The sequence below is a fragment of the Phyllobates terribilis genome, unplaced genomic scaffold, assembly GCF_046119375.1.
Source record: "Phyllobates terribilis strain yellow unplaced genomic scaffold, ASM4611937v1 Scaffold_11__3_contigs__length_659146591, whole genome shotgun sequence".
In the NCBI taxonomy this organism is placed as follows: domain Eukaryota; kingdom Metazoa; phylum Chordata; class Amphibia; order Anura; family Dendrobatidae; genus Phyllobates; species Phyllobates terribilis.
In genome coordinates, this window is record NW_027362771.1 from 311333417 (window position 1) to 311356985 (window position 23569).

Below are 23569 nucleotides of genomic sequence, written 5' to 3' on the forward strand. Positions count from 1 at the left end.
CTGGAGCAGTTTGCAAAAGAAGAGTGGTCAAAAATTCCAGTTGAGAGGTGTAAAAAACTTGTTGATGGTTATAGGAAGCGATTGATTGCAGTTATTTATTCCAAAGGGTGTGCAACCTAATATTAAGTTGAGGGCGCCTACAATTTTGTCCATTTTGGGGGTTTTGTGTGAAATTATGTCCAATTTGCCTTTTTTTCTCAGTTTTTTCGTGTTGCTCCAATACACACAAAGGAAATAAAAGAGCATAACCACACATGTGTAACTGTAATAATTTTCTGGGAGAAATACTTCATTTTCTGGAACAATTTCAAGGGTGCCAACACTTTCGTTCAAGACTGTAATAATGTCATTTTGTATCGGCGTATATTCTGACTTTTTACACATCCTATTATAAATTATTGCTGAACTTCATATGTGTAGCAGCTGTTCAGCCAAGATCGCCTGTATTTTTTTGGTATAAATCCTTTGCAGGGGTTATTAATCTTCACAAGCAGTTCTAAAAGTTTCCACCGAAACTAGAAGAAAAGTCGCGTTGTTATCATTTTCTTGCATTAAATGGAAATCATTCTGGAACATCTTTTGACTAAAGATCCTAACAGAACGTTCCCAGGCGAGAACATGAAGTCAATTGTGTGGAACATACTTAACTGCTAAATAATGGAATAGGCAGCCTTGTATGCGTTAATGTTTTATGTGACTAGGGGTATGACATGCATGGTGGGTGAAAGCGTGCCTCATATATGGAGTCATACTGCCTACCTGTTACATACAATGTAACACAATACAAATTGCTGTGTGGGTTGCAGTTCTCCATCAGTGCTATGATTCATACTCATTTCAATTCAGCTTATGAAAAGCACAAGAATGAAAAAATATTTAATGTGTAACATAGGCGAAGGAGGTGGAGGTGGAATGTGCTTTTATGCAGACCTAGATCTGCCCCGCAAATGATTAGTAAATAGCCCTTAACTACCTTTTAGTTCTAGCTTCTTGGGAAATAAGCATACAGTTACGGGTAGTCATCGCGTTCTGCATGTATCATCCAGATTTATTGTCAGTATTAGTAATACAGTTGTTTTTTCTATTATTCCATTTGTTTTAAAAAGCTACCACACATTGTGCTTTGGTCGGCTCCATTCATTGTGTTTTTATTCATTCATACAGAATATAACAAGTTCCATTTTTTCTCTATATATTTACTGAGCTTTGTTTATTTGCTACAAATGTTAGATGGACATTAATATTCTTTTAAATGAAATGTGTCACAAGGTTTTGTACTCAAGAGGTAAAAAGACACCGGCACCTTTGCATTTATACTCGCTCCACTTGCAGGACCAACACCTATCCCACCAGACCCGGTGCTTATCTTCCGTGAAAAACTCAACTGTCCATATGCATATAAGAAAGAAGAAAAGGAAGGCACTCACTGGTCTGTAAAAAATTCCTTGCTTTATTTCTTTCTTTCTGCATAATGTTAGGGCAGAGCCTATTTTCCAGCGATGTGTTGCCTTTCCTGCCCTCACGTCAGTCAAGAGGACAGTTACCTTTCCATTACACCAGTATGTTACCCTACATGGGCCACCATATTCTTGAAGCCTTTTTAATTAGAAAAAATTCACACTAATGGGCACTGGACTGTGAATATCCGTGATGCACAGAATTGTGCACCTTCCTACAGATACAGTCGGTAGATAGAAGTTAGAAATGGTCAAAGATATCCAAGGGGCATGGAGCAGGTGTATAATTCTGTTAGGACGTGAGAGGTTAACTGCAGTAGGAACATAGACTAGAGATGTGTATACCAATCACCTTATAATTTTTTTAGTATCCACCAGTAAAGATATCTTATAGTAAATCATGCATTGACTATAAATGATAACTACATTGCAGTATCGCAAGAACACATCTAGCAGAGCTGCAGGCTTTGTAAGGACTTCATCCTAAAGGCCCCAATACACATTAGACTAAAGTAGGGCAACACCGCAGATAACGACAAGATAAGCCAACAGTCTATTGTGTATGGGGGTCTCCTGACTCCACCCCCCCAACAGATAATTTCTACGTCGAATTTTCGATGGGAGATTTGTTCTACCGGAGATAAGCCACAACCAGAGGAGTCTGACAGCAGCTCTCTTATAAAGAACACAAGAGTATTAATGCCTCCATATACATTAGACTAATGTTGTCTGAACCCGCCGCTATCGACGGGTTCGGAAGACGATCTAATGTGTATAGAGGTGCCAGCCGACTGATAGTCAGGAGAGATGTTGATTGCGCATGCCCTCCTGTGCGTGGGAGTCGGCAGAGATGGCTGTTGGCTGAACGACATTGTTCAACCAACAGCCATCTAATGTGTATGGCAAGCTTTACTATATATTGGTAAGTTGGGAGAGAGGCACAACTGGCAAGGGGGTGCTGTCAGGTGGTCCAAGGAGCCTCCCAGGTGTGGATTCAGCTGTTCTCAGAGTCGGTTTGTCAAACTGTCCCCAATGGGGACAGTGCCAATAATGTCTGTAAATTGTCTGAATTGTAAAGCGCTGCAGAATATGTTGGCGCTATATAAATGAAAAGATTATTATTATTAAGAGGAGGACAGTGTGGAGGCTATATTTTATAGGAGAGAGCAGTGTGGAGGTCATCTATATATATAATCATCTTATCCCGTCTGTCTGTCTGTCTTTCTGTCTGTCTGTCTGTCCAGGAAATCCTGCGTCGCTCATTGGTCCGGCAGCGGCCAATCAGCGACGCGGGATTTCAGAAAAAAGATGGCAGCCGTTAGCGGCTCATCTGCGGGACGGAGATGCAGCTGGGAGATGACCGGCGCGAGGCACTCATCTCCCGGCCGGTAGCAGCAGAAGGACCTTGACCGCCGGCGTCGCTGACCTCCATGCGGAAGGGAGGACCGGGGAGCGGCGCTGCGGGTCGGGATACTTCTGCTGCGAGCAGCCGCTCATCTCCCGACTTCTCGCAGCGGAAGTAGCCGCACAGGCAGCAGCGCTGACCTCCATGCGGCTAGGGTGTCAAGGGAGGACCGGGGAGCGGCGCTGCGGGTCGGGATACTTCTGCTGCGAGCAGCCGCTCATCTCCCGGCTTCTTGCAGCGGAAGTAGCCGCACAGGCAGCGCCGCTCCCCCGTCCTCACTAATACGATTCCGCTCCCCGGTCCTCACCAATACGATTTGCTGATTGGTCGCGCTCTCCGGCCGCGACCAATCAGTGATCTTAGCACAAAAGTTAAACACCGCTGTGCTGATTGGTCGCGGCCGCTGCCCGCGACCAATCACCGATTTGGGCGCCACATTTAAATAGCGGCCGCGACCAATCACCGATCTTGGCGCCACATTTAAACACTGCTGTGCTGATTGGTCGCGGACTCTGCCCGCGACCAATCTGCGATCTTGCCGACAAATTTAAACACTGCTGTGCTGATTGGTCGCGGACGCTGCACGCGACCAATCAGCGATCTTGCCGACACATTTAAACACTGCTGTGCTGATTGGTCGCGGACGCTGCACGCGACCAATCAGCGATCTTGCCGACACATTTAAACACTGCTGTGCTGATTGGTCGCGGACGCTGCCCGCGATCAATCAGCGAGATTGGCGACAAATTTAAACACCGCTATGCTGATTGGCTGCGGTCGCCGGCCGCAACCAATCAGCATTATTGGTGCCAAATTTAAACAACGCTCTGCTGATTGGTCGCTGCCAGCCGACCGCGACCAATCAGCGAGATTGGCGCCTAATTTAAACAACGATCTACTGATTGGTCGCGGCCGCCAGCCGACCGCGACCAACCAGCGAGATAGGCGCCAAATTTAAACAACGCTCTGCTGATTGGTCGCGGCGGCCGGCCGCGACCAATCAGCGATATGGGCCGCAAATTTAAAAGCCGCTCTGCTGATTGGTCGAGGCCGCCGCCTGCGACCAATCAGCGATTTGGGCGCCAAATTGAAACTCGCTCTCCAGTACTCAGTAACACGGTTCGCTGATTGGTCGCGCCCAGCCGGCCACGATCAATCAGCGACTACCGCAGCACGTCCGCGAATTGGCGCCGGATTTTAAACACTCAGGCCACCGTCGGGAGATCAGCGGCGACGCAGCCGACAGATGAGCGGTGCCAGCCGCTCATCTCCTGGCTGCACGCAGCACAAGTACCTCGACCGGTGGCCTCGTTCCCCGGTCCTCCCTTCACACTTGCCGTTGGGAGATCAGCGGCACTAGCCGCTGATCTCCCGATGGTAGCCACATGGAAGTCAGCGGCGATGCAGCCGGGAGATGACCGGCGCTAGCCGTTCATCTCCCGGCTACTCACACCGAAAGTACCCGCACATCAATGCCACTCCCTGTTCTCAGTAACACCGGTCGCTGATTGGCCGCAGCCGCCGCCCGCGACCAATCAGCGATATGGGCGGCAAATTTAAACGCCGCTCTGCTGATTGGTCGCGGTCGCGACCAATCAGCGATTGTGGCGCCAAATATAAACACCGCTCTGCTGATTTGTCGCGGTCCGCGACCAATTAGCGATTTTGGCGCCAAATTTAAGCCCCGCTCTGCTGATTGCTTGTGGTCGCCGGCCGAGACCAATCAGCAGTATTGGCGCCAAATTTAAACACCGCTCTGCTGATTTGTCGCGGTCGCCGGCCGCGACCAATCAGCAGTATTGGCGCCAAATTTAAACCCCGCTCTGCTGATTGGTCGCGGCCGGCAACCGAGACCAATCAGCAGTATTGGCGCCAAATTTAAACCCCGCTCTGCTAATTGGTCGCGGTTGCCGGCCGTGACTAATCAGCATTATTGGCGCCAAATTTAAACCCCGCTGTGCTGATTGGTCGCGGTTGCCGGCCGCGACCAATTAGCAGTATTGGCGCCAAATTTAAACACCGCTCTGCTGATTGGTCGCGGTGGCCGGCCGCGACCAATCAGCGATTTTGGCGCCAAATTTAAACACCGCTCTGCTGATTGGTCTCGGTTGCCGGCCGCGACTAATCAGCATTGTTGGCGCCAAATTGCCGGCCGCGACTAATCAGCATTATTGCCGCCAAATTTAAACACCGCTCTGCTGAATGGTCCCGGCCATGAACAATCACCATTATTGGCGCCAAATTTAAACACCGCTCTGCTGATTGGTGCCGGCCGCGACCAATCAGCGATTTTGGCGCAAAATTTAAACACCGCTCTGCTGATTGCGCCCGGTCTGCCGCATACATATTCCAGAATACCCGATGCGTTTGAATCGGGCCACCATCTAGTGTATTATAAGAGGGATAGTGTAGGGGGTCATATTTTATACAGGGAGGACAGTGAGGGGCAAAAATTCAGGGCCACAGTATAGGGCAAATATTTTTATTCAGGAGCATTATAACGACACTGTTATTTTTAAGGGCGCTATATCAAGATGTGCAGCAGAAGATTGGAGAAAAGAAAAGTCTGCAGAGACAAGCTGTGGATGTGAAAAGTCATCATGGCATCTGAACAAGATGGAGAAAAGCAAGAGAACGACTTTAATCAGAGAAGATGTCACCTATAAGGTACCATACTTATGGTCACGTGCCATCTAGCTTCTCTTCCTGTTTCTCTCAATGAAGCTGGGGCTGCAGTATTTCACTGAACAATGAGAGAATTGGGAAGAGTAGCTTGTCAGCAGGTGATTAAGGCCGGGGTCCCACTAGCGCATAGCATCGGATGCCATATGTTAATGACACGCGGCTCCTGCTCTGCCGTGAGCGGGAGCCGGGTGTCAGTGCTCCAAACCTCTCGCACCTCTCGGGTGATATCCGAGTGCAGTGCGAAGTTTCACACGCACCTATAGGCTTATATGGGTGCGTGTGATCCGAATCCAGCATGCAATCGCAGCATGCTGCGATTTTTTTTCAGTCCGATCGTGATCCAATCGGAGCTAGGGAACAAATAAACGCCACTGAGAACACCATCATATGATTAAATTGGTCCATTTTTTTATCGTATTGCATTTGTCCGATTTAATTGCAAGTGAGAGTGAGCCCTAAGTGTGCAAATTGCATATGAGCGGGCACATGATGATCACTCAAACCGTTTAAGCTGTGTCTATCAGGGGCTGCCAAACTGAATTTTTGCATCAGGTGCAGGAATACCTAGATTCACCGCTGCAGGCTAAACTAACAGTAATCTAATGAAACCGTCAGCCAACATGGTGCATTGCACGTAACTGTGTGACTTGCACAATATACAAGCCTTATCTGTGTTTATTTATAATACTAATAAATAACTAATCGTTAATTCTAACTATCTACCCCCCTCATTATAGCTGTATGAATTGGCTGAGCTGAGCGCTCCTGTGTATGGAAGAACCTAGGGAGATAGCTTTTGGACAAGCAATCATTCGGCCACATCTGATGTGTATGAGGGCCTTTGGCTGAGCTTTGATGTGAGGGCAAGTCAGGAGAGATACTTGTGAATGCTATCTAAAGTGTATGCGCACTTTTAGTTTCATGTCAATGAAACTCAATCTCAAAGTCTCAAACTCAATGAGACTCTGTTTCTGTGAGAGTATTGGGAGAAACTACTCTCAGGTCCAATTATGCCCACTAGTTTGTGGGAACAATGCTCTATTCTTAAGACTACTAGGGTAAGGCTTTCTGTAACATTTTAAGTGGTTCCACCTCTCCCGCGTTCTCATCCTCAGTCTCCATCCTAGTGTATTCAGCATCATCAAAGGGACTAAAACAGAATATATAAGAAATCTTTATCTCTCATCTTTTATGTATTTTTTTTTTATAGATCAGTCGGACATACGGCTGTTCATTTGTGAGTAAAAATAATCTTAAAATTCATCCCGACGTATTTGATTTTTTTCAAGCAAGTGTTTACGATCAGCCATCAAAATTTAACCTGCCTGATTGGTCTTATAATCAGTCGAAATGAACAATCGTTCATTTCAGAGAATTGTTCACATTACCCACACAGCATACGATTCTTCTTTGTGGTCAAAATTGTCATTTTCAGGCAACTTTTCTCTGATGTGTATGATGGCCTGAAACCATCTCATAAATGGGTTGTCAAACACTCAGTTTAATAAAGCAAAGTCTTGTTACTCTTTAAATCTACGCTTTGGCATCTCATTACATGTATGTTCACCCCAACTATGAGCATGTGGCTTGTGTTTAATGAGCATATAATTTCTGATTATGTTGATATCAATAAAAATAGATTTTACAAAAAAACTGATGTGGTTCAATATAGCTGCATCCCAGCATGGCAATCATTTCATGTATCATGGTGTTAACATGCTACAAGTTTCAATATCCAAGCACTGATTTCTTTTCTCATAGGAGCCCAAGGTAATGGAGACATAATGGCCTCGAGACAACTGAGCTCCTGCAATCAAAATGCTCCTCTGAACTACATTCACTATAGAGAGTTTATTTTCCATCTCTTTCGACACATCCCATAGAGATGTTAGGAATTATAGGGTTTACGAGATAACAAAGAGCCTAGATCACTGACAGCCAACCGAGAGTCTAGATCACTTGGATCCGAGCTCCAGAAAAGCCAAAGATGCAAGTGCACCAATGTGAGAATTATGTATCATGAATAGCTGCATAGGACGGTTCTCAAAGCTGATGTGGCTATATACTTGTATGACCTTCATAGGTAATACAGTGGCAAGGTGACAGCACTACAATTTACCCTAGGACGGAGCAAATATAAATGCCCTTGGGGCCGCCAAATCCAAGGAACCGGTGACATTTGCCACTAGCATCTTCCATTGTCTCTGTTTCGCTGTGCCACAAAACAGATTGGTTTTACTGTCTCCGAACGTCTAGAGTAATTTGTCCACCACTGCAGCGATACAATGGTCCACTAATGCACCTATGAGGACAACAGCTATTATACGACTCATAATATAATATTTGCTCCAGAGTAATTGCCCATTTCTTGGTCATCTAAATGGGCAAATGTATCATTTCATTCTTGTGAATTGGAAATCCATATGTAGCTGAGAATGTTCGGTTCTAGTAAATTGCAGCATTTTACTCAATCATCCATAATAGTAAATTGCAGGAAAATATAAAGCATGTGTGTCAAATATGGCAAAGTCGTGGAAGGATACATCATGTAAACTGTCAGACAGACTAACATTGGCAAATGAATTTATGAGGTTAATTTGCCAACATATCAAATGGGTTAACATGTACATAGTGCACGATAAACGTAGTCCTATGTATATACCAGTAATGCTCTGCATAACCAGAGTGATTTATGGAAAAGGCTATTTATTTTCTTGAATTAGGGCACTTTGAGTGGCATATCTAATGAAAAAAACATGTGCAAATTGTACCTGTATCATCATATATGGAGAATCCATCAGTAATATGTTCAGTGCATCATTATCATTCATGACTTGTGGAATTTTCAGATACAATTAGTGGTTATGACGACCGATCAAACGGGTTTTAAGAAATGATTTTAAAGGATTTTAACAGTTACGATCAGTCGGTTCTGCAAAATGACTAATACTCATCATCAGCAGTCGTCGTGATAGCATGTGTGGCATGAGAGATCATCATGTCTATGGCCAGTTGATGTCTTCAGTGTGTGAGGCAGAAGAAGAGCGCAGTGTGCATGTGAGACACAGCCAGCCAGCTCACTAGTAGCGACCACACACAGAACTACGCACTTGTGCTGTGCACGGACGACGTGCTCGTGTATGTCCACAGCTGCAGAACTCACATCAGCTACGCAAATTGGAGTGAGGCTCGTAGAATGCAGCAAAGATATATACGCACACACATATGTATATACACACATATATACAAATCCTGGGAAGTCATAGATAACGCACTATAAGGTAGAGCAAGTAAAGTCCTGACTGATGCCCACACATATCACAGCCAACGAAGGCGGCATCACTTACCAGTCCACATCCATGCTGAGCCCCTCAGTGTGCTGAGCCCGCTCTCTGCACTGCATCCCACCTCATCTCTTCTCAGTAATGCTTTCCATTACCAAACCAGCCCCATCTCTGAGTTTCTCCCTCCCCCATCCCACCTCACAGTCATCCCCCTCCTCCTCCTCCTCTCTGTCACTATATCTCCCTCCAGTTCTCCTCCCAGTCACTGTCTTCCCTGCCTATCATGTTGCAGATGGTGTATCCATGCCTGTGTGGTTTAACATATATGCCACTGTGCTGTCCTGTTTACAGTACCAGTAGTACTGTCGAACCGCGGCATTGGTGACTGAGGGGGCCCCAAGCTTCCCTGCAGTGGGACCCAGGAGCTCCAAGTTATGCTCTGTACAACATGATACCAAGCTTCCAAAATTCCTGGAGAGTCCATAAAAATGGGGCTCTTTATCCACTGAAGATTTTCTTATGACGCTTGTACAGAATATTGTGATTGTAGTGATAAGAAATGTAACAGTTAACAGTTTATTACCAAGAAAACAAGTCAACCCACCTAGGGGTCCCAGTGGTCAGACCCCCAGACATCAGCAAGTTAACTCCTATCACATAGATAGTGGTTAACTTGCTGAACCCTAGGGGTCTGACCAATGGGTGCCCTAGGGATCCCAAGAATAGGGATCTGCAGCTGATTGAATAAGAAATGTGCATAGTCGGCCTCTGCTCCATTCATTGTCAATAGGACTACTGGCGAAAACGGAGCACATCACTTGGCTTTTTCCTGCAGTCCAATAGACAGTGAATGGAGCGGAGGTAGAGCATGCACACCTCTCCTTCAATCAGGACAGAGCTGCAGTGCCATGTCGTCTGGCTCCCAGAGTGCTGATCTGGGGATTGCTGGGGGTTCCAGCGACCAGACCCCTGCAATCAGAAGATTAACACCTATAGTATGGATAGAGGATACTTTTTTTTGGTGGGGGGGGTAACTCTTTAATGCTACTAATGACTTTATAACAGTATTCTGGGCTGTAGACATGTATTAATTGTAAATTGTATAATTCCAATATATCCATTAAAAATTGTTTCCCAACTGTGATTTTTGGATGAGTTGTCCAGAAAAAAAGGCTAAATCTGACTGGCAACTTGGACGCCAGCTCAGTGCAATGCTATATACTGGAGGAATTTCACTGGCATATAGATTTCCTTCACAAGATGTGAACAGTGCCTGATATAACATTTCTCGAACCCCGCGCAGAGGCCATCCAGAACACAGTAAAAAGGCCTGTCACTATTATTACAGGAAAGGCAAACTGATTTTAACGGCTCACAGATGCAGAAAACCTATCAGCCAAGATAACTGGATTCGAATTACAGAATTTTTTAGCTGCCCCTACACAATGATTCATTTGAGGTAAGAATGGCATCATGAGTTCTCCAGAAGTGAAAAGATATTTTTAAGGGTTACCCTGTGGTGATAATATTGCGAACCACCATGTTGTAAAGGGGAGTGGCTTGTCAGGGAATGGGCGTGTCTTAATGGGCAGTACTTTATATCAAAAATTTACTGGGAATCAATCCTGTTCAGAGCACATTTCTGGCACAAGATAAGAAAACAAATAGGTGGTGTAATCTTAGAGTAGAAAGAATAGTCTAAAAATGTGCTTGAATGATCAAACAGCATGAAACAATATAATAAATAACTCGCATTTTAAGACTGTCTAGTCTAAAGTCCCCCTAACATCAGCAGAACCCACCGATATCATCAATGGGTTTGGCAAGCAGTCTAATGTGGGCACTCCAGATAAATGACTGATGGGGAGTTAGGGTCCGGTGTGTCCGATTTCACACTGCCGATCATTTTGTTCTCCCTGAGATAAGCTGCCGTCTGAGATGTCTGGCAGCAGCTTTCTCATAGTGCACACAGGAGCGCTTGGCCGAGCGAACATAGACTGAACTTAGATATGTACTTACAAACATAAATAAAAGGTCAGTTTGGGTAGAAAAATAACCTGGACAAGATGCAAAAAAGTTAAATTTTTCAGAAGCATTTAGGGAACCCAGCAAGTCCAATGGAAACAGAAACATTTTGCAGTAATTCATCATATCATACATTATTCATCATATTATACACTATTTCACTGTTGTAATTAACTTGAAATCTCTTTATAATCCTCATCGAAATGCTGGGGCTTTTGTGCACCCTTGGCGTGGACAAGAACTTGGTGCACCTGCCTCAATTTGCATACTCAGCAGTTCTCTGACTGAATGATAGTGCTCTCTTGGCACATGCACGCTGACTATACAGGAGTCAGCAGTGCAAACAATGTACGGGGGCAGGTCCCCCCTTCATCATTGCCTCCTGTCATGGCACCAACACTTCTACACCCAGAAGTGCAGTGAGTGTCTTCAGAGGGGAAAGATCAGTTTTGTGCTCCTCCTGTCTTCAGTGCATCACAGAGTGTAGTGCCGGCATCCCTGCACGCTCCCCTCCACCCCCGGCAGGGACGACGACTTACTGCCGCGGCTCCCCTCCAACACTTTCTCCTCCGCCTCCTGCCCGGGGTCTGCGCATGGCTCACAGATCCCTGGGCACTGTGCTTAGAGCGCACAGGCTGCCTCCCTCTTAAAAGGACTATTCGCACCATCCTAAAGTGTCCCCAGCCTATGGCTGGTAGACACTTATTATTTAAGGCACCTCCACCTGATGGGAGGTGCCTGAGCAACGTTGTTAGTCTGCTTGCTAGTTCTCAAGTCCTCAGTTTGTTAGTACCTGCTAGTTCCCGCTGGTGTCTGCCTGTATCTGCCCATACCCACTAGTTCCCGCTGGTGTCTACCTGTACATGCCCGTACCCGCTTGTTCTTGCCTCGTTCCTCCCTGTCCTTGCTTGTGTCTTCCAGCGTACCTGCCTGCATCAGCCGTGCCACCTGTATACCAGCCGTACCCGCCTGCAACTGCCTGTGCCGACCTGTATACCAGCCGTACCTGCCTGTGCCCACCTGCATATCAGCCGTACCCGCCTGAACCTGCCTGTGCCCACCTGTATACCAGCTGTACCCGCCTGCCTGTGTCCACCTGTATACCAACCGTACCTGTCTGCACCTGCCTGTGTCCACCTGTATACCAGCCGTACTTGCATGTACCTGCCTGTACTCACCTATATACCACCCGCACCTGCTTGCACGTGCCTGTGCCCACCTGTATATGTGGCGCCCCTGAGGGTTCGGTTGCCACAGAGGTACTGCATCTCACCCAGAGGTGTGGTACCTCACTCTCAGGTAAGGAAGGAGTACAGCCCGGGACCCTAACACCTGCATCCAACACTACACTACTCCAGACCAGCTGGAGGGGCAAGATGCATCGCGCTTCCTGCTGAGCCCTCTCCCTGGCTGGAGTGGGGGGAACCAAAGTAGGGGGAACCATGTAGTGGGTGTGGGTGGAGGAAGTAAATCAGGGGAGCATTGGAAGAAGTGATATAAAAAGAGGGTGGAACATTCTAGAGGGAGTTCAGCCAGTCATTCAGAGGAGGATAGTGTGAGGAGCAGGAGCTCTGTAGGAGCTCTGCTCAGGAGGAGGGCCTAGAGAGAGGCCCAGGACAGACTGAGGAGGAGAGGAGCAGGAGAAAGGCTCCAGGAACGTGGAAGGAACCGCAGGGGTACGGGCAGTGCTGGAGGTCACCCGTACGCCCGAATCTGCCAAGCGGTGGAGGGGTCAGGTCGCACAGAGGGGACCGGTCCCTAAACTAGCAGAGTTCTTCAAGTCTCATCTAGGAAACCGGAGGCTGTAGTATTTCAGGTACTGCAGCCACAATCCACATCTGTCTCACCAAGAAGGTAGCCATAGAGGACCCAGGGGACAGAGAAGACGTCGCCCGACAAGGTCCGCGGTCACTGGATTGGGACACTAGGTGTGAGGTGCAGGGAGACGGCCAGAAGGAATACACAGAAGGGGGTCCCGCTATGTACTCCAGAGGTACCTGAGGGTTGGATGAACCCCTCCCTGAGTAAGCACAGAACGACGTGGGGAAGTTACCCTGGCCCTGGTAACTTGGAGTCTAAAAATCGTGAGTAAAAAACCCTGAAGACTGCATCCCACTGTCTCTGTCAGTTATTGCTGCTGTACCATCACTCCCTGCACTACACTGCACCACGAGTGCTACTTCATACAGCAACATCTACACTGCCCTGAAACTAAGCTCTACCTGTGGAGAGCTAAACCAACTCTGCTGCATTAACAACAGCTCCAGAGGACCTGCTCCGCAGCGGCGGCTCCATATAGCCGCATACCACAGGTGGCGTCACGAACTGTATATAAGAACTTTAATTGCCCTGTAAATATCCCCTTTTTACTGACCGCCCTGGGTCATGAACCGGGTCACCGCCACTGTGACATCTCCCCTAGCAACGACCGGCCCGGCACCGAGTATCCCACGGCCCAGGGGGCGCATCATATACCAGCCATACTTGCCTGCACCTGCCAATGCCTGCATGTCAACCAACCGTGTCCACTAGCACCTGCTGCTCCTGGGTTCCTGCCATGCCTGTACCAGCTGAACTTTCCCTTCTTGGCTGTTCCAGCTTCCTGTCCCTTGGGGGTCAGCTGCCATGCATCCGAGGTCAGTTCTGGTGTAGCACCTAATTACACTCTCCAGGCTCTCCTTGGATCGCGGCACAGTGGTTCCACTACTTCTATTACAAAGAGTAGGTCTGCATGCATTTCAAACACAATGAAGGCCATGTTGGATTTGTTATTACATGGGTTATTTATTAATTTTCATTGTTTTTACAGCACTAACTTATATTGCACAAGAATTTACAGAGATTGCAACTAATCACATCAGATCCTTTTCCCATTGTGACTCACAATCTAATTTACTGCCTGAGACCCATATATACATACAATGGTCAATATCATAGACAGCCAATTAACTTATCAATACTTTTTAGAGTATAGAATGAAACATGAGCACCTAGAGGAAACACACACAGACATGGAGGGAATATACAAACTCCCTGCAGATGCCTTTCTTGGTCAGGCTTGAGTTCAGAACCCCATTGATGTTAAGCAATCAAGCAATAGAGCCAACATACTGCACATGCAATGATAAGCATTGGAAGTTGGTAAGAATGTAGCTGTATAATTTATATGTTGCCTATGTTGTTTCAAATACAGATCTTGACTCCAGAGTTACAACCTGAAGTCCAAATGCAAAACTTTTAACAAAACTCCCTTCCAGATAAGGTGGCAATTATAATATTGTTTCCTTATGCAGCAGAGGAGCCTTTAGTTCCTCCCAATAGCCTAGGTGGCACTGCCATATCTTCTCCCTCCATACATGTACAGGTACCTTCTGATTTCATTTCCTTTTCTAATCCCTAACTTCTGTGCTAGTGTTATCTTTTTGATCTCACCAATGGTTACATGACTTTACATTTATGCAAGCTCCCCACCCACCACCACTATTAGGTCGCTTTGATGCATGTAAGCTTTGTTGAAATAAGGATGGTACCCTACCTGTAAGATACCTGAAAGAAGTTACCTGCTTTGTGTTTGACTCCGCGCCCAGTAAAAAGTATAGAAGATGAGTGACTTGTGGATTAGTGAAATGGCAGACAGATCTGTATACAGAGCAAAAGTTTTATTTTCACGTATGAGTATTTAATAAAATGAATATATAGTGAGTAATGCAGAGAGTAAAAAGAGTTTCTGTCGTTTATAACACCCTCCCATAAATAAACTACTGGCCTATGGCTATTGCTTGAGTATGCACGTAGGGCCAAAAAAACGACAATCGTTTTAAAGATTCCACTGGAGTAAGATACAGTGCCATGTAAAAGCTTGGGCACCCCTGGTCAAAATTACTGTTATTGTGAACAGTTAAGCAAGTTAAAGATAAAATTATCTCTAAAAGGCCTAAAGTTAAAGATGACACATTTCCTTTGTATTTTAGGTAATAAAATATATATATTTTCATCTTTTAGATTTTAAAAATTACAAAAAGGAAAATGGGCCGACGAAAAAGTTTGGGTACCCTTGGAGATTTGTGTGCTCAGATAACTTTGACCAAAGTTTCAGACCTTAATTAGCCTGTTAGGGTTATGGCTTGTTCACTATCATCGTTAGGAAAGGGCAGGTGATGCAAATTTCCCAGTTTTATAAAAACTCAGCCTCCTCTAACCATGTGCCAAACAACAGCAGCCATGGGTTTTTCTAAGCAGCTGCCTAGCACTGTGAAAATGAAAATGGAACTCTGGCCACACTGAGCAAAGGTTTGTATGGAGAAAATAGGGCACAGAATTTCAGGAAAAGAACATCTCACCAACCATTAAGACTGTGGGTGGATCAATCATGCTTTGGGGTTGTGTTGCAGCCAATCCCACGGGCAACATTTCACAAGTAGAGGGAAGAATGGATTCAATGAAATTTCAACAAATTCTTGATGCAAACATAACACCATCTGTAAAAAAGCTGAAGTTGAAAAGAGGATGGCTTCTCCAAATGGATAATGATCCTAAACACACGTCAAAATCCACAATAAACTACCTCAAAAGGCACAAGGTTTTACAATGGCCCTCACAGTCCCCTGATCTAAACATCATTGAAAATCTGTGGCTAGACCTCAAAATAGTAGTGCATGCAAGATGACCCAGGGACCTCACAGAACTGGAAGAATTTTCCAAGGAAGAATGTATGAAAATCCCTCTAACAAGAATTGAAAGACTATTGTCTGGCTAAAAAGTATGTTTACAAGCTGTGATACTTGCAAAAGGGGGTGCTGCTAGGCACTAACCATGCAGGGTACAAATGTTTGCATTGGCCCATTTTCCTTTTTGTAATTATTAAAATGTAAAAGATGAAAATATATATACAGTACAGACCAAAAGTTTGGACACACCTTCTCATTTAAAGATATTTCTGTATTTTCATGACTTTGAAAATTGTACATTCACACTGAAGGCATCAAAACTATGAATTAACACATGTGGAATTATATACTTAACAAAAAAGTGTGAAACAACTAAAAATATGTCTTATATTCTAGGTTCTTCAAAGTAGCCACCTTTTGCTTTGATGACTGCTTTGCACACTCTTGGCATTTTCTTGATGAGCTTCAAGAGGTAGTCACCAGAAATGGTCTTCCAACAATCTTGAAGGAGTTCCCAGATATGATTAGCACTTGTTGGCCCTTTTGCCGTCACTCTGCGGTCCAGCTCACCCCAAACCATCTCGATTGGGTTCAGGTCTGGTGACTGGGAGGCCAGGTCATCTGGCGTAGCACCCCATCACTCTCCTTCTTGGTCAAATAGCCCTTACACAGCCTGGAGGTGTGTTTGGGGTCATTCTCCTGTTGAAAAATAAATGATTGGTCCAACTAAACGAAACCGGATGGAATAGCATGCCGCTTCAAGATGCTGTGGTAGCCATGCTGGTTCAAAATGCCTTCAATTTTGAATAAATCCCCAATAGTTTGACCAGCAAAGCACCATCACACCTCCTCCTCCATGCTTCACGGTGGGAACCAGACATGTAGAGTCCATCCGTTCACCTTTTCTGCATCGCACAAAGACACGGTAGTTGGAACCAAAGATCTCAAATTTGGACTCATCAGACCAAAGCACAGATTTCCACTGGTCTAATGTCCATTCCTTGTGTTCTTTAGCTCAAACTTGTCTCTTCTGCTTGTTGCCTGTCCTTAGCAGTGGTTTCCTAGCAGCTATTTTACCATGAAGGCCTGCTGCACAAAGTCTCCTCTTAACAGTTGTTGTAGAGATGTGTCTGCTGCTAGAACTCTGTGTGGCATTGACCTGGTCTCTAATCTGAGCTGCTATTAACATGGAATTTCTGAGGCTGGTGACTCGGATAAACTTATCCTCAGAAGCAGAGGTGACTCTTGGTCTTCCTTTCCTGGGGCGGTCCTCATGTGAGACAGTTTCTTTGTAGCGCTTGATGGTTTTTGCAACTGCACTTGGGGACACTTTCAAAGTTTTCCCAATTTTTCGGACTGACTGACCTTCATTTCTTAAAGCAATGATGGCCACTCGTTTATCTTTACTTAGCTGCTTTTTTCTTGCCATAATACAAATTCTAACACTCTATTCAGTAGGACTATCAGCTGTGTATCCACCAGACTTCTGCACAACACAACTGATATTCCCAACCCCATTTATAAGGCAAGAAATCACACTTATTAAACCTGACAGGGCACACCTGTGAAGTGAAAACCATTTCCAGTGACTACCTCTTGAAGCTCATCAAGAGAATGCCAAGAATGTGCAAAGCAGTCATCAAAGCAAAAGGTGGCTACTTTGAAGAACCTAGAATATAAGACATATTTTCAGTTGTTTCACACTTTTTTGTTAAGTATATAATTCCACATGTGTTAATTCATAGTTTTGATGCCTTCAGAGTGAATGTACAATTTTCATAGTCATGAAAATACAGAAAAATCTTTAAATGAGAAGGTGTGTCCAAACTTTTGGTCTGTACTGTATATATTTTGCCTAAAATACAAAGGAAATGTGTAATCTTTAATTTTAAGCCTTTTGAGATCATTTCATCTTCAACTTGCTTAACTGTTCACAATAACAGTAATTTTGACCAGGGGTGCCCAAGCTTTTACATGCCACTGTACGCTTAATTCATTAAGAGGCGCACACCACTTGATGAAGTAGACGCATCTTACAACTGTCATTCGCCTCCACCAGAAGTGTTAATCTAGTCAGGGACTGGAGAACATTTCTGGCAGAAGCTACGCCACCAAAGTGGCGTAAATTTCAATGAATTTGCCGGCAGGCTTCGCTACTACCTGCCCTAGTTCTGCCTTCTTTGTCAAAGCTGTCCAGAACTGGAGTAAAAATGAATGATGAGCGAGCGTGCTCGCTACTGCTTGGTACTCGCCCGAGCATCACCGTGCTCGACATGTTGGGGCAGCATTGGTTGTCGAAACTGAATGCATGTGATGGAGTTGTTATCTCTAGTGTGAGGTGAAAGGGTTTATTTGAAACTGCTAGCCTATAACTATATTGTTCTACTGACCCATCACCCTGTATACAGGGATACCATATTGATTTACTGACCCATTACCATATTCATATAAATAATGTCTCTTTTCTTTTCCATTTATATAGAATATTTTGGGTTTGTGCAATATTGACCACCATAGACATTCCATATAGCTTGTGTGGGTTCATTATTTGTTTGTACATTTTTGTATTTTTTGTCATCACAATATGGGAAGGTCTCTAAAGTAGTGGGTTCCTCAAGTAGTGGACTTTTCCACTAATTTTTAATGGTGTTTTAAAAATCTTTTGGTATGTCCGTAATTTTGTATATGTGTCAAGAGATATTGAAATAAATTGATGAAATTTGTATCCAAACATTTTTTGATCATTTCTTCAGGTGATCACAGCTCAGGTGCATGCTCTCTTTTCTTTTTGTAATTTGCACCTTAATCAGAACCTAACACCTCCATCTCCAAGTATTCTCTCGTGCCGTTCCAGTTTTCTGCAATGCCCAAAATGTGTACAACGCGATGGTCACGGTAAAGGCAGAGGAACATAAAGTCGGCCATGTGTGCCAGGCTGCCAACAGCCAAGACTTCTCTGTTCTCACCAAGAGGACAACTGTCCATGTTCTCTTCCTCCTCCTCCTCATTATCACCCAATCCACGTTGAGATGAGATGAGGCTGGGCTGAGTAGCATCATCCTGTATAGTTCCTTGCTCCGCCTGCAATGCCTCCTCTTTAATTGTGAAGGCATTGATGGAGTCCTCAAAGTGTAGGAGGACTACACAGATGTCAGACATTCATGCCCACTCATCAGCTCTTATGTGCGGAGGCTGACCTGAATGCTGATGAGCGTGTTGAAGCTGGTGCTCAACAACTGCTCTCTGCTTCTCAAAATCATTCCAAACATCTGCAACATTGATTTCCAATGCGTGGTCACATCGCACACCAGTCGGTGAGCTGAAAGCTACAAACGCTGCGGAAGCCATGCCAGGGCGGCAGAAGCTGTAGCTGACTTTCTGAAATGGGCACACACGTGGCATACTTTCACAAGCCGCTCTGGCAGATCCGGGTAGGTTTTGAGAAACCGCTGAACCACTAAGTTGAGCACATGGGTGCGCATAGTATGTGTGCGAGCTTGCCTAGCTTCAGAGCCATCACCAGGTTCTCTGATAACGCTTTCAACAACTCTGAAACGGTGTGCGGTTTGTCGCCTAAGCATACAGTCCTGCTTATTGTTATTGGCACCCACAAAGTTTAAGTGCATAATCTGGAATATCTCCTGAAAAAAATGAATCAAGTGATGGAGATGGAGGCTGAAGAGGAGGAGGAGGTGGTGAAGGAGCTGTAGAATGTGGTGGCAACCCTGATTGACCCAGGACTCGCAATCCTCTGCGTCGGGAGGACGTATTCTGTCCCAGGGTCGCACTGGGTCCCTGCTTCCACAATATTAACCCAGTGAAATGTGTCAGTGAGATGTACCGTACCTGGCCACATTCACTTGTCTATGTGTTTATGGTTAGGTGGTACTTCCCACTAACTGCGCTGGGGAGGGCACGTATAATGTTCTGGGACCCGTGCTTGTGTAAGGCGGGGACAACACCGGGAGAAATAGTGGCGGCTGGGGACTAAGTACGGAGCCCTGGCCGCCGCCATGAGGTTGTGGAAATCTTCACTAGCCTAAAAGGCAACATTTCAAGTGCAAGCAGTCTAGAAATGTGCCAGTTTAGTATTGTGGCCTGTGGGTGGATGGCTGGCTGCATACTTGCGCTTGCATTCTAAGTAACAGAAAGCTAAGGAGATGGATGGCCTCATCATGAATAATTTGCTCGTTGTCTAGGAGACTGACCAATGCTGCTGTCTACCTTCTGAACATTGTGTTAAAGCTTGATTGACCCAGGGCCCACAATCCTCTTTGTAGGGAGGATGTGTTCTCTCCCAGAGTCCTACTGGGTCCCGGCTTCCACAATATTAACCCAGTGGAATGCGTCAGTGAGATGTACCGTCCCTAGCCACATTCACTTGTTCACGTGTTTGTGGTTAGGTGCTCCTTCCCACTAAGTGCATTAGGGAGGGCACAAGTAATGTTCTGGGACCCGTGCTTGTGTTAGGCGGGGGTGACGCCGGGAGAAATAGTGGCGGCTGGGGACCGAGTACGGAGCCCCGGCCGCCATGAGGTTGTGGAAAGCTTCCACCTCCACGAGCCTAAAAGGCAACATTTCAAGTGCAAGCAGTCCAGAAATGTGGCAGTTTAGTATTGCAGCCTGTGAGTGGCTGGCTGCATACTTGCGCTTGCATTCCAAGGACTGAGGTAGGGACAACTGAACGCTGTGCTGGGAAAAGGACGTGGACGGTGATGGTTGCAAATCTGCAACGTCAGGTTCAGGCCGGGAGGCATCTTCGCATGCGCCATGGACAGGGGATTGGCGTGCACGCACAACAGCGGAAGAGGCAGTGGTGTCACCCGCAGACATTGTTTCTGGACCTTGGCGTTCAGTCCAGCTAGTCGGGTGCTTTGCTGTCATGTGCCTGAGCATGCTGGTGGTGGTCAGGCTGGTAGTTTTGGAGCTCTTGCTAATGCTGGCCTGGCAGATGTTGCAAATGGTCTTTTTGGGGTTATCAAAACAACAGTCTTTAAAAAAGAACCAGACTCGGGAAGACCTAACAGTTGTACTGGCAACTTATGTCGTGTTGGTGTTCCAAGGAACGATTGCCCGCCTTGTGTCTGTGGCCACTACACTGCTTGTTCCTGCCTGTTGTGGTTCTACGCCTCCCACCCCCTGTGTGCTTCTGTCCTCACTCTGCATGTCCCCTTGCCAGGTTGGGTCAGTGACTTGATCGTCTACTGCTTCGTCTTCCACTTCCGCATCCTGGTCCTTCTCCTGACTTTCTGTCCATTGTGTCTCATTATTATCCACCTTTTGCGACAGTAATTGCACTTTCCCACCATCACCTTCGGGTGACCATGGCTGCTCAAATTGCTACATGCAATCTTCTGTTGCCCTGCTTGAAGCTGGCGGGGTGAGAGGCCCGAATCTATCAATGGAAAAGTGAACAGCTCTTGGGGTAACCCTGGACTCTAATCTCTCCTTCAAACCACAAGCTCTTTCCACTTCAGAGGGGACCGAGCGAGAGGCCAGAATCATTAAATGGAAAGATGAACAAAACCGCTCTTTGGAGTGTCCAAGTGTGGGATCAATTGTCTCAGGGCACTTCGAATGGTGAGAGGAAGGAGGATCAAGGTGAGGAATCTCCCGGATCCGCACATTCCTCAACCACAAATCTACAAAAACACTAGTGCATGCCCATCATCATCTCCCATCTCAACAACTGCAACCTCCTGCTCTGTGGCCTCCCTTCTAACACTCTCGCATACCTTCAATCTATCCTAAACTCTGTTGCCTGACTAATCCACCTGTCCCCTCGCTATTCCCTGGCCTCTCCTCTCTGTCAATCCCTTCACTGGTTTCCCATTACCCAGAGACTCCAGTTCAAAACCCTAACCTTGGCATGCAAAGCCATCCACAACCTGTCTCCTCCATACACCTGTGACCCAGTCTCCCGGTACTTACCTGCACGCAACCTACGATCCTCACAATATCTCCTTCTCTACTCCCTTCTTATCTCCTCTTCCCACAATCGCATACAAGATTTCTCCCGTACATCACCCCTTCTCTGGAACTCTCTACTCCAACATTTCTGACTCTCGCCTACTATTGAAACCTTCAAAAGGCACCTGAAGACCCACCTCTTCTGACAAGCGTACAACCTGCAGTAACCCTCGCTCCACCATGCCGCTGCATGACCAGCTCTATCCTCACCTACTGTATCCTCACCCATCCCTTGTAGACTGTGTGTCCTCGCGGGCAGGGTCTTCTCCTCTCCTGTACCAGTCGCTGTCACATTTTTGTTTAAGATTATTGTAAATGTTTTTGCGATGTATACTCCTTTTTCACATGTAAAGCACCATGGAAAAAATGGTGACAAAGTAATAATAATAATGTGGTCCAGACTCACGGCTACTGAGACTGGACCATGTGGAAGACAAGGTGGTGGTGGCTAACTGACTGGAAGCATTATCTGCTATCCAACCAACAACATTTTCACACTGCTCTGGCTTCAATAGTGGTGTTCCGCGGCCCCCTACAAATTGGGACAGGAAGGTAGTTCGACATGGTGTGGGTGCTTGTTGTGCTCCCTCAAAAGGCACAGTTTCATCTTGCCCACGGCCTCGTGCACTATCACCATCACCATAACATTCACTTCCCCGTCCCTTTCCACACACCTTGCCCATTTTAAATGGAGTTTAATATTTGTCACGTCGCCAAAAATGTCTGTATTATTACCGCAGTAATATAGGATCACGTCTGTTGACCACAGTTTTAGGCAGTGACCTGGGAGTCAGAGATGCTTCCAGGGGTCTTCCCCATGAAGTTCCCATGTCTTTTCTGCACTGTATGGATGTGTCTGATCATGTCTCACACACCACATGGCCAGATAAGGTAGTAAAATGTTAAAATGACATTTACCGGTGAATGTATTTTTCAACTTTGAAAGCAGTGCAAAAAAGCATCAAAAACGCTACGTGTGAACATAGCCCAAGGTGTGGAGGAACATTTTTTGGGGGGTTATTTATTTTACCTTATATACAAGCCATTACCCTGGAAAGGGTGTTTCTTAACATTTTTCCCAGGAAAATCCATTTTGGTTTACTTTTTGTATATTTTATTGTGAGCGTAATACCTCTGACAACATTGTTCACAGCAGTGACCTGGCAGTCAGAGATGCTTCCAGGGGTCTTCCCCATGCTGTTCCCATGTCATTTGAGCACTGTTCCCATCGATTTCGGCAATTTCTAGGCCCCCTGCAGACCTCCGGGGGGGGAAGGGCTGCCGGACAAATGCTCGAGTTTCCCTTAGACTTACATTGGGCTCGTTGCTCGGGTCGAGCACTCGAGCATTTCAATTTGCTTGACTAGAGCAACGAGTACCCGAGCATTTTAGTGCTCGCTCATCACTAGTAAAAATGTTAAGTCATTACATTTTAGCACAATGTCAAGTTGCACAAAAAAATTTGCAACATTTCAAGCTATTTTACTCCAGATTTCTGGTGTAAATTCCTTGCTGAATCAAGGCCAGGCAGACTGGAGGCACTATGTGACCACGGATCAACTGTGATTTGAATGCCTGTTTACACAGGAAGACAAAAAGTAAACAATGCGTACTGGATCGTTCGGTGCTCATAGGCTGCCATAGTTCTTGGCAGTGTGAGCCCTGTTTACGCTGCACAAAAGATCATTTCACCTGACAAAAGAGCGTTTTGCTCATTCAGTGGATGATCAGCAGCCTGTTTACATAGCTAGATAATTGTGAAACAAGCGTTTTTTAACAATGCTCATTCACGATTATCTTGGAATGTAAATGCCCCTCTAGTCTTCATGTAATGCTGGCCAAACGTGAGTGGTTCCTTTCATAATTGCAAACCAAATAGAGTCAACCAGTTCACTTGTACTGAACACAAATGCAAATACAGCGGCACACAATGCCACAAGTAAGAAAATCAAAATGTGTAACAGTTACGTCACTCAAATTGGTGATTCTCATGTCCCACCTACAGAGGCAGCTAGAGCCTTCCCCTGGATTGAATTCACCAGCCTCACCAATATTAGTTCACTTTCAAAACCTAGA

At 45.8% G+C, this 23569-nt stretch overlaps 1 protein-coding gene across 2 annotated transcripts in view; it reads right to left on the reverse strand.

The window, feature by feature from the left end:
* Positions 1-9052, reverse strand: part of PRRT4 (proline rich transmembrane protein 4) — a 55568-nt gene extending 46516 nt beyond the window's left edge. For both annotated transcript variants that reach the window (XM_073652555.1, XM_073652556.1), the window contains exon 1: positions 8895-9052. The gene's annotated coding sequence lies outside the window, so the exon portion shown is untranslated. The remainder of the gene's footprint in view (positions 1-8894) is intronic.
* Between the last annotated feature and the right edge of the window lie 14517 nt (positions 9053-23569).